The 12137-nt window shown below is 33.5% G+C and overlaps 1 non-coding gene across 1 annotated transcript; it reads left to right on the forward strand.

Moving 5' to 3' along the window:
- Positions 1-6760: 6760 nt before the first annotated feature.
- On the forward strand, positions 6761-6867 carry LOC111902349 (small nucleolar RNA R71). Its single transcript, XR_002853751.1, has one exon. It is a non-coding gene; the product is annotated as a small nucleolar RNA R71 (small nucleolar RNA).
- Positions 6868-12137: the final 5270 nt, after the last annotated feature.

The following is a 12137-nucleotide window of genomic DNA, read 5'->3' on the forward strand; positions in this document are numbered from 1 at the left end:
TTTGAAATCATATCTCATATGATATCTAGAATGGAGGAATATATGATCCCTTATCTAAAGGACACACGTATCTGATAGGATCAGAGTTGACAGCGGCTTTGGAAAGCTACGATTGCAGATCAGGATCTGAAGTCATACGCATAATAGTTATTAGACTTATCCAAGTGGGAGACTGTTGGATTAGTGTCTAAGTCCATAACTATTGTGGTATGTACTTGACCCGATGGTGCATGGTCCTTTTGGGTTGCCTTCACCAAAGCAACTTGATAGGATGAATTATGGAGAGAAATGATTAAATATGATTTATTAATATATTATAGGAATAATATATTAAAGGAGAAATCATATTTTTTAATTAATATTAGTCAATAATTAATTGGTAATTAGTTTTGTGACTAAAAGAGATTAATTAAACTTAAGGGACTGGAATTTTAATTATAAGATAATTGCAATTTGGACCATGGATTTCCTTGTATTAAGGAGTGGATGAATTCTATGGGGAACCCCATAAGGAAATCGTCCAAGGCCTTAATTAAATGAGTGCATGAGTTGCTTAGGGCTTAAGCATCCAAATTAGGGTTTCCTTGTTAGATAACCCTAATAGCCTCACTATATAGAGATCCCTTAAGGACCAAAAACGTGGTGAAGACTTAATCTAGGGTTATAACACATTTTGGGCAGCCTCCAACCTCTCTCCTCTTCATCCTCTTGCTTATGGTGTTTGTGAACCATTAGAGGAGTGACATTTGTGACTCTAAGCTTTCTAAAGTCAATACAAGAAGGATATGGGATTGTTATTTCTATATAACAATCAAGGTAATATCTTAAACCCATTCTTATGTTAATATGATTGCTTGTATGATAGAATTAGGGTTTATAGTCTTGGATAACTTGCATGTACAATAGAGAAACCTAGATCCAAGCATTAGGGTTTGTATGAGAACATAGGATGTTCTTATGGTCAAAACCCATCAACCATGAGGGGGATAGAATACAGAGAATGAACACCCAAGTTCACCAACACCTACAAGTTATGCGCCTGCCAGCACTCTACATAACTGTCTAGAAAAATCTGTGGTCGTCATCCTTATTCTGCTGAATGACTAGATCACAATCACATCGACGCCTCTCATCAGTTTATCACACATCAACTATCTACCCAAGTTCTACCCAACATTTTTGTAGATAAAAACATACATATGCAACTTAAAAACTGATAAAATACTTATTCAATACTCATTCTAAATAAACAGATAACGTATATATACACGTATATTTATACATACGTAACACGTATTCTAAAGTAGATACTTCATATCTATGTGTTAGAAGAAAGGGAATATACACTCACTTGATCAGAAGATGATCAGACAACACTATGGCTTTAAGAGTAGTATTCTTCGGTGAAACTGGGATGTTTTCTTGAAAACCGGGCTTCTTGCGGGCAGAGTTTCGGCTCGGAAACTTTACTTCTCGGGATCCTCGAGGCTTCGGGACTTGCTTCGGGTCTCGGGAATGATATCGGGGCTTCGGGGTATAACTTGCACGCAAAACAAGGCAATAACGAGTGAAAGATAAGAATTTGAGCACTAAAACTCGGCAGCCTAGGACATCTATTTATAGGGGCTGATCCCTGTGATTACGTTAAGCGTAACTTCGGAGTACGTTGGGCGTACTCCCTCTACAAGCAGTACGATGGGCGTACATCGGGTACGTTGGGCGTATGCTTCGGATCAGGCCTAATGTGTCATGGCTTACAGACTCATGCACTCGAGTATTGGGTCAGGTCGACGTTGCCCATTTCAGTTCATGCATACGGGTACGCTGGGCGTACTCCCATTTTTCAAAATTCAAAAATTCGTATCTTTCGCATACGAGCTCTGTTTTTGACGTTCTTTATATCCACGCGTAGGTGAGACTATGCTCATCTTTCATTTTGACTCCGTCAGCTAATTTTTACTTTATTTTTATTATATTATTTTTAGTAGGCCGAGACAGGAAAAACTCTTTTAGAAGTTCATAACTTCTCCATCTGACGTCCGTTTCCATCTGTCCTTTCACTGTTGGACTTCTATCGACGAGATCTTCAATTCTCGTTTAGATTGTTTAGGCCAAATATCACTCGATCTCAATTTCGACATTTGGGGTGCATACCGCTAAGTCGAAACTTCGAAAAAATCATAATTTCCTCATATGAAGTCAGATTTAGACGTTCTTTTTATGCACGCTCTCGGTTTAATGTATTCTACAATTTTCGTTTAGATCACTAAGGCTAAATATCGCTCTATCGTAAATTCACTATTTAGACCACTACAACTTCGTGTATCGATCAGGCTTATCTAATATTTTTACTTTATCGCTTATTTTTATTCCTTAATCCATTTAAATCACACAATTAAGCAATAAACACATAATACTCAAATAATACATTCTTATTATTTCAAAACGAGTCATAAAGGTTAACCTAGACTGTTACATCATCATTAATGCCAAGTCTAGAAACACGGGCGTTACAATTTGTCTAAAGGATGATATTAGTTTTAGTGATTAGATAGTTATTTAGAAACTGGTAACAAATAAATGTAATTGACATTTGATTATTAAATAATAGAGATTTATTTATGAGTATCGTTTACTATCTTTTTTCAATTGTTTATCTTTGTGTTTCTTTCGCATGTTTTACTTCCCGAATAATTAGATTATTCAAACATCCACAGTCGATCATACTTTGTAAGTAAGTAGTGAATTAAGATTGTCATGAATTAGATTGTAGATTCTCTAAGTGTTTAGACATAGCAATGGTTTGCTGCAACATTCATGAGTACTTTTAAAATAAGGATTTAAGTATTGGATTAAACTCATGCTCAGTGAATTACTTCATGGAATTTATCACGAGTAATTCTCAGACGATAATATCATATAATCTTTAAACCAAGATATATGAGTTGTTGTTTACGAGTTGGTTGTGCATTGATAATGCATAAACGCATCAGTAACTTGGTGTTATAAAACGTATTGTTGTGCATGATTTGATGAGTAAATAGTATAAGCATATGAGTCAAAGTTTATCTGTTCCTTTTTCCCTAAGGGGGAAAAGTGATATCTTGGGCCCCTCGATGATTTGGTGTTGCCTTATGTGTCGGGCCCGGTCAGGACTAAATTGAAGTGTTCAATTAAGTTGTTTGCCATTACAAATCAGAAATTGGGAAACAAACTATTGAACAATGAGAATTATTTTGTTCCATGTCATATGTTCACATGATATCTTGCAGAACGGAGGATTATATGATCCCTTATCTTAGGACTCGCAACTGACTTGATCAGAGTTTGATGAAAGCTATGAGAGCTACGATTGCTTATCAGTTTTTGAAGTCATGCTTGCAATTATAGTTATTAGACTTATCCAAGTGGGAGACTGTTGGATTAGGTGTCTAAGCCCATAGCTATAATTGGTATATGCTTGAATTGATAGTGACATGGTCCTTTTGGGTTACCTTCACACATGCAACTAGAAAGGATGATTAATTGAGAAAGAGGAAGAATTTATTAATTTCATTAATACAATTGTAATTAATGATTTATTAATATGTTATGGAAATAATATATTAATTAGTAATCATGTTATTAGTTAATATTTAATCAAAATTTAATTTGGAATTAATTTTGGGATTAAATGAATTAATTAATAGTGTAGGGACTAAAAGTGCAATTACTTAATAGTTGAGCAAAAGGGTCCAGAACCTTCCTAGGGGAAGGGTGGATGATTTTTTGTGTGTATATGTAAGATTATTCTAGAGTTTATAGAATATCTTATCATATATGGATAATTAAAGGAGGTGGTTAATTACCATAATTGAAATTAGGGTTAATCTATAGCATCCTCTGTGCACTATATAAAGAACCCTAAGGCTAGGATTTTCGGCCAAGCTTTTGGAAGAAGCTAGAGCCGAAAATTCACCTCCCCCTATCTCATATCATCTTCTTGTATTGTGTTTTTGTGAGTCATTAGAGGTGTTACACTTGTGACACTAAGTTCTCAAGCTTCAAGATCTACAAGAGATACATTGTTATTACAATATAATAATCAAGGTATGTAACCTAACCCTAGTTTTATATGAATTTCAAAAATAGTATACCTCTCCTAGGGTTTCTCCTTTTGTGTTCAAGTTTGCATGTTCAATTAGAGAAAACCTAGATCCAAAGCATTAGGGTTACATGCACACTTAGGAATTGTTGTTATGCTCAAAACCCATCAAATAGATAGCCACGATGTGAGTCTAGAATAGAAGTCTTCTTTAATTGTGAAAATATGAAGCTCGCAACGTGAAGAATAAGGCCCACATCGTGAGAACTGGGACTTGACAGAATGTATTTCTTCTTTAAATTCTTCATGTTGTGCAAACTCTATTGCCCTTTTAAGTCATTATGACTTATTTTAAGACCCATTTTTTGTCTGTAACTCTCTCTTTTCTTATCTCTTCTCGCACACGATTGTCACCCCACACTTATTAAAAAGTGTGGTCTTCGGTTTTAAAACTCTAACTCTCTCGGCTCTCACTTTTTTTTACTCGATAGCTCATCAATTCTCCAAACAAAAAAAACTCCTAAGTTGCAAAAAGAAAACAAACATTCAACATTTGGTTACATTAATTTAAATAATCCAAAGAAAAATAAATGCAAAAATAAGTAAAAGAAAAGAAAAGAAAAATGCAAACTGAGCTCAGGTTGCCTCCCAGGAACTGTTTCTTTTAGAGGAGTCGTGAGCCGGACTACTTTCTGCTCTAAGTTGCGTCAGTTGGGAGCAGAATCTACCTATTCTCCTTTTGATCTTTCCACCTTCTCTTGTATGCTTGAACTCACCTTATGCACACGTTTTTTTGAATTTTCCTGTTTCGTTTGATGGTTGCAAGCTTCAATTCTCCTTTTAACTCCTTGGGATCTTTCACTGCTTCAATTCTTCACTTTATTTTCAGCTAACTCCTTCTAGTCTAGATCCATCATATCAATCTTGGTTTCCTTGCTTGTGGGACCCTCATCCTCTTCTTCGCTAGAATCTTCTATTTCACTTATTTCCTCATCTTGAACTTTGGGTGTAGTATACGCAAAAACTTCAAAGATCAATTAGATTGAGGCCCTTGGCTTAGTGAGCTTGACTTTTTGTGGCTTTTATCTAGTTTGGACTTCTTCTTCCACCAATTTATCTAATTCTTCAAGCTCATTTTCTTCATCCACAAAGAACACTTCTTCTTTTTCCCTTGAGTTCTTGAATTGTTCTTCAACCCCGAATGTCAGGTCTTCTTTTCCAACTCGTAAAGTAAGCTTTGACTTATGAACATCCAGGTATGATTGGTAAGTCTTCATCCTCTTTCATGTCGATGACCACAAAATCAATTGGAAAAAACGAATTTTCCAATTTTGACCAATAAATCATCAATGATTCCTCGAGTATATGTTACCCACCGATTCACCAAGTGGATCACCATTCTTGTAGTCATCAATTCTAGAAGATTGATCCTTTAATAAAATGAATAAGACATTAAGTTTATACTAGCTCCAGAATTGGCTAAGGAAAATATGTTCATGGAATTGCCAAATTCGCCTGGAAATGTAAGACGGCCTAGATCTCCCATTTTTGTTGGTATGCCTTCCATGATTACCGCTGAACATCATTCATTAAGAACTACCTTTGAAGTCTTCTCTAATTGTTGGCGAGTGTCAAGAAGATCTTGAAGAAATTTCTCATATTCGGGCATTTTTGCTAATGATTCAATAAATGAAGAATTAATGGAAATACCCTTAACTTGCTTGATAAATCTATTGTGCTCTTGCTCCAGTGGATGTGCCCTTGCTCGAGAAGGAAAAGGTAACGGAGGTTGATACGGTTTGATAGAAGAAGAACTTTTATGTTTAGACTCTGCCCACGACGTGAGCATTTGATCCTCACATCGTGAGAATTGGGCATCAGCCCTATCTTTTTCTTCGATTTTCATTCTTTTTGGCTGTGGATCGGGTTGCTTCAAGACTTCATCATGGATCTGAATGAGGGTCTTCTTCAGTGGTTATGTCCATTACATGTGGTTGCGGTTTTGGATCGGTATTCTTGGGTGGTAACCTTTCGTTAACAAGTGTAGTCAATTGCCCGAGTTGAGTCTCAATATTTTTGATGGAAGCTTGATGAGTTCTCATGGTAACATCAGTTCCATCATGTCATTTTTCAGAGGCTTCCATAAACCTATTAAGCATTGACACGAAGTTCATCTTCTTCTCGGGTGGTGGTTGTTCTTTTTGGTAGTAGCCTTGTCCGGTTTGCCTATATTTTTCTTCTTTTTTCTTCTTGTATTCTTCGTATGACAACCACTCTTTCTTTGGATTTTTCCAATCTTCATCATATTTATCACCACTTGAATAACACACTTGTGCTTTTCTATTTCCGTATTCATCCAAATCACAATCCTTGGTTAAGTGTGGCCTATTGCAATTTTCACAACCAACTCGTATGGCATGTATAGATTGATCCAATTTTGTCATTCGTCGATCCATATTCTCTAGTTTAGCCATGATTGTAGCCATGTTCTCGTTCCCTCCATCTCCTTTACATATTGTATGTTCCACTCGTGAGTTATGGTATTCTCTTGAATGTTTTGTGAATTCTTTAATCAAGGCCAGATTCTTCTTAGTCATTGGCCCTTGTAAATCAAGAATTTGTCTTGTTGTAACGTTTACTCCATCATAGAAAATAGAGACTTCTTTTTGCAAGTTCAAGTCATGTTGAGGACAATTTCTTAGAATGTCCTTGTATCTTTCCCATGCTTCATATAATGACTCTCTGATTTCTTGTTGGAAGTTGGCTATCTTCTTCTTTACTTTGAGATCTTTGAATGAGGACTAAAATGTTCAATAAACACCTCTTTAAGATTGTCCCATGTTCGAATAGCTCCAGGTGCGAGTGACTTCAACCAAAATTTTGCATATCCAGTAAGCGTTACTGGAAGCATCCTTACAAAAACTGCATCTCTATTAACATTTAGGACATTGAAGTAGTTAGCAATGTTCAAGACTTCATCGATGTGCTTGAAGGCATCTTCATGGTCCTTCATAAAGAATGGGATATCTTTAAGCATGACTAAAATATACCCCTTGAATTCGAAATTTGCGGTTGTTGGAATTTCAGGTGGTACACAACCCAGCCAGTTGTCGTTACACAACCTTTTCTTGTACTCCTCCATCATCATATCTGCTATGTCAGACATCTCTTCGACCTTGCTTTTTATTTCTTCTCCTAACTTTCTTCAATTTATGTCTTTGATTTGTATCCTACTTCCTTCTAGATTGGAGTCTTCTCGAAAAGCTTGAATTTGTCGGATTGAAAAGTGTTGCTAGACTCGTCAACCTTTTTGTTCTTTATTTGTGAAAAGCCAACTCTAGATTTTTAAGTGGTGGAATTATTGGAGTTTTGGATCCTCTGGTCATAAATCACAGAAATAAAAGAAAAACAAAACGTGTAAAAACGAACCTGAAAGAAAATAAACGAAAAACTGGAAAACATTGAAATCACGTCGTGAGAACTGAACAAACAGAAAAAAAATTGCAAATAAAAAAAAAACTTTTTGCGTTTTTTACCCCATTAAAATGATCGATTAACCTACACTAATTAAATTAACAACTTAAATAGCCGTTCCCCGACAACGGCTCCAAAAACTTGATGTGCAATTTATATACTACCTAGTTTTAAATTTATAATCTGAACTTACTTAACTAACTAATTACACATAGACAATGTACCTAGTCAAATTTATAGAATAGTTTAGGTAAATTGGGTATCGAACACAGATAACGAATTTAGCTAATTAGATCATTAATAAAAATTAATCTAAAACAATAATTAAATTGGGTTTTTTATCTGATTTTGCGAATTCATATTAACTTAAAACTTAACACTCAACTAAAAACAATTGTAAACATGATTAAGAAAATACTTTCGTTTAGCTTCGAATCCCCTTTTTTCCTATGTGTAGTTTCAAAGTATGAATTTATTTAGTTGGTTACCAAGTTTAATATAATCAGCAGTCTTGAACCGATCTCCAAATATTTTTGCCAATTCATGAACTACTATGTAATGATCATACACATGCAAACAAAAAATTGATTATTAATGATAATTGGGCTATGTAAGATATATTTAGATTATTATCTATGATGAAGACAAATAATCATACACAATTATGATAAAATTATGTTCTCCAACACAATTAAAGTTGTTACCTTTATCACTTAATCTAAAATGTAATTAATCCTATCTATAGCAATTTAATGACCATAAACTACTAGGCAATCAAGTTCATGCAATTCAAATGGTCATTAGACTACACTTAACTTGAATCAAAGCAACAAAGATGCAAACTTTAACATGCTATGTAATAATAATCAAACACAAGCATTAACCAACTTCATAAAATCCAAATATAAACTAGAAACTAACACATAGTATTAGGGTTCATCTACACTAAACGAAAGCCTAATATTTAGTACTCATGGAAGAAAATAAGCACACAAAAACATAAGAATTAGACATGATTGAATCAATGCAAACCCAATGTAATGTGTAATCTTCAAAATATTGATCTTCAATCTTCTTCTCTTCCGAAAGGTTGTTTTTTGCTCTTCTCTGGCTTCTGATTCCAATTATGTCTCCAGAAAATCAGATCCAAAATCCTTAAGTCGAATATGTAAATGGATATTTATAGTTTCCTAAATTCGGGTCTCACGTCTTGAGAATTAAGGTCTCGCGTCGTTAGCCTATATCAATTCGTGTCTAGCAAGGAAACTGCATTCCGCGTAATTATCTTCTGAAACCTCCTTCTCATGACGTGAGATTATAATGCTCAAGTCGTGAGCTTCATCATCATGTACATGATTAATATTCTTCTAAGAGCTACGTCGTGGATTCGTAGTGCCATGTCATGGGGAGCATTTTTGCTTGATTTTTCTTCCTTTTAGGCTCCCAGCTTTAGCTCCAATCCTTCCAGGTTACAACTTTTGTCGTTTTTTTTTTATCATTTTTCTTCAAGAATGTCTCATTTGGCTATAAAATGTAATTCATCTCAATAAGTATCAAATATCTTTGTAAATAACCAAAATATAGCTTAAATATATTGAAATAATGCCTAAATATTTGTATAATATAGCAATATCAATGCTCACCAGGCTCCCACGCATGACCCACTCAGTTTCTTTATATCTCAGGTAGCAGTACGAATGTACATGGATAGTGATGTTTGGATCTGATGAGAGATTCGAGGAGGTGTTGGATATAGTATAATATTATGTTGACTAACGTTTGACTTATTGTGTTGCCTTAGGTGGTGTGTAACACCAACCTTGCGATTTCACGAGTTGTGGTGTTGTCCACTTCGATAGAAAGGTGAGTCTTCTTACTATACTATGTAAGACACTAGGTGTCATTGTATGTATGTTTGTCTTTATGACTTGCATGAAAGACCATGGTTAGATCGTTCCAGTAAAGATTGTAGCGAGGTTATAGCAACGGAAAGGACATGCCATGATTACATTGCTTCCACTGGAGATTCCACAGTTTTACTTTATAAACTCTGATCCTTATTAGGACCCACTTTTGATACTTTAATGATCTTTTGATGAAATGAAATGAATGATTTTGTTTATTTAAAAATCAAAAAAATTCTCAATGTATTAGGAATTTTCATTTATTTTTATCTTATATTATTTTTTTTATCACATTACATCATTCCTCTCTCTCTCTCTCTCTCTCTCTCTCTCTCTCTCTCTCTCTCTCTCTCTCTCTATATATATATATATATATATATATATATATATATATATATATATATACACACATAATATTACAGTTTAAATATATAAAAATTGTGATTTTTGAATGTAAAAAGTTTCATAAAGAAAGTCATTAATAGTGACCAAAATTGAAAAAATGATGTAGATTTGAAATAAAAAAAATTATCAAAATGAGAAAAAAAAAATGAAAAACGTAATGTCAAAATTAAAAACGAAAATGTAAATTCTTATTGATTTTTGTACCATTTTTATCAATTTTGACACGTAATGATATCACGTCAGCGTCATATAATCAAATAGTATAATGTCAGCATTCAATATACTAAAGACTGACATGTCATAATATCACACCAGCGAGTAACTAGGTTGACCGGTCAAATTATCAAAATTGTAAAAATTATAAAACCTAATGAATAATTTGTAACGAAAAATAACAGTGTCAGAATTAGTTTTTTATAAAAAAAAAATATAGTGACTTTTATACAATTTATCATTTATATAAATATGTATAATGATTTTTGTAATTTACACTTTATATAAAACTGTACACCGCTTTACATTTACGAATTTTAGATAATAAAAAAGAGACTACCCTTAAAATGATCATTTGTTTAGCCCACAAAATTCAACTTCAAATCGTATATTCAGTTCTTCTCATCAATTTTGAACCCTAAAGATGAAAAGGGATTCAAAGAGAGAATGTGGAATCAACACTACAACAAGCAACCAATTCTATCTAAACAAGACAAACCCTTTATCACATGTAAAAGTAAAATTGTACAACTCTTAATGCCTAATGTATAAGCTCTAACGAATATCGTTTTGGATTTTAAGAGTTTTAGTTTGGAGAAAGAAAGAAGCAAAAAGAAGGATAAGAAAAGCTTGTAAAAGAAAAAGCAAAGCCAATGATTGATGCTCCACTTTTTTTGTATATTCAAATGTTTAATGGAACAACTTAGACATTACGGATTCAAATATACAAGTTCAAACCTACAAAAAGGATAATATGTAACTCAAAATGCTTATCTTTGTCTATTTTAATAGCCAACAAAAAAAATGTTTGTTAATACTAAGCTGGTATAATATAGTTGAAAATGATTATCTTTATCCTTTTGCATATCATCATTTGATGCATATTACTAATCCACGGGTGTCATACTCTCTCATTAATAAAATATTAATGATTTCCCACCAAACATTATTAATTTTTAACAATTTGGTCAAAAGTCTCATCAAGTTTAACCTTCTAACACTTTACATTTTATAAATTTCATCCCAATATCCCTAAGAAGAGATCGTTTAAAATTTCTTTTAACTTTGGTTCGAAGTTAAGACTCTCTCTTTAGTCCTAAGTCACATTGTTTGTTTTCCTTTTGCACCCTTGGACTACATTTTATAAATTTCATCCCAATATCTCTAGGAGATCTTTTAAAATTTCTTTTAACTTTGGTTCGAAGTTAAGACTCTCTCTTTAGTCCTATGTCACATTGTTTGTTTTCCCTTTGCACCCTTGGACTCGATCCAAATCAAGAATTTGATCCTCATATTTGTGTTTATTCGGTCCATGGAAAAAATAACATCTGACGAGTTTGTTCCTAGTTTGCCCTCAATCAACACCTAGCAAGGACACGGTCCCTAGTCCTACTATTTGGTGTTTTATTTTGCTTCTAACTTGGACTAAACTTCTAACCCAATTAACAAGTATCAAATTACATTTTATAAATAGCTCCCACATTATTATTTACATATTTAATATTATTATATATGTGTTGCTAAAACAAGAATGCATATAGAAATAGCAACAAATTTTTACTACATTAAACTCATCACCCTTGCCAGCCTCAAAAGGTTAAAAACCTGCTAGACTCAATGGCGGAACTACTAAGGAACCAGGGGAGGCCATGCCCCCCCAACCTTTTTTATCTTTTAAGTTATAAGGTATATGAATAAAAACTGTAGAATAATAAATAAGCAAGCTACATATGAAGGTTCTTGACGAAGAAGACTCTATTTTGTTTTTTTTTTGTTGAGTTAATTCATAAAACGACAGAGGCTATGAAAATCTTAAATCAATCGCAACCAAATTTTTATATTAAATTTTATGGAAGAATTAAACAAAAAAGATGACATCTCTCAAAGTAATCGAGGGAAATCAGGAAAAAAAAATCAATCAAGATTTTAAAATATTTGAAATCCTTTAATCAAAAGGAAGGAAAAAAAGTTTTAAAAAATTTAAATATCCAAACCTTCTCTAACAATTATGATGAGAACTAAATCCAAGCAAAAGAGATTTAAAAATCTTGATGAAT

The sequence above is a fragment of the Lactuca sativa genome, chromosome 8 (genome assembly GCF_002870075.4).
Source record: "Lactuca sativa cultivar Salinas chromosome 8, Lsat_Salinas_v11, whole genome shotgun sequence".
Classification (NCBI taxonomy): domain Eukaryota; kingdom Viridiplantae; phylum Streptophyta; class Magnoliopsida; order Asterales; family Asteraceae; genus Lactuca; species Lactuca sativa.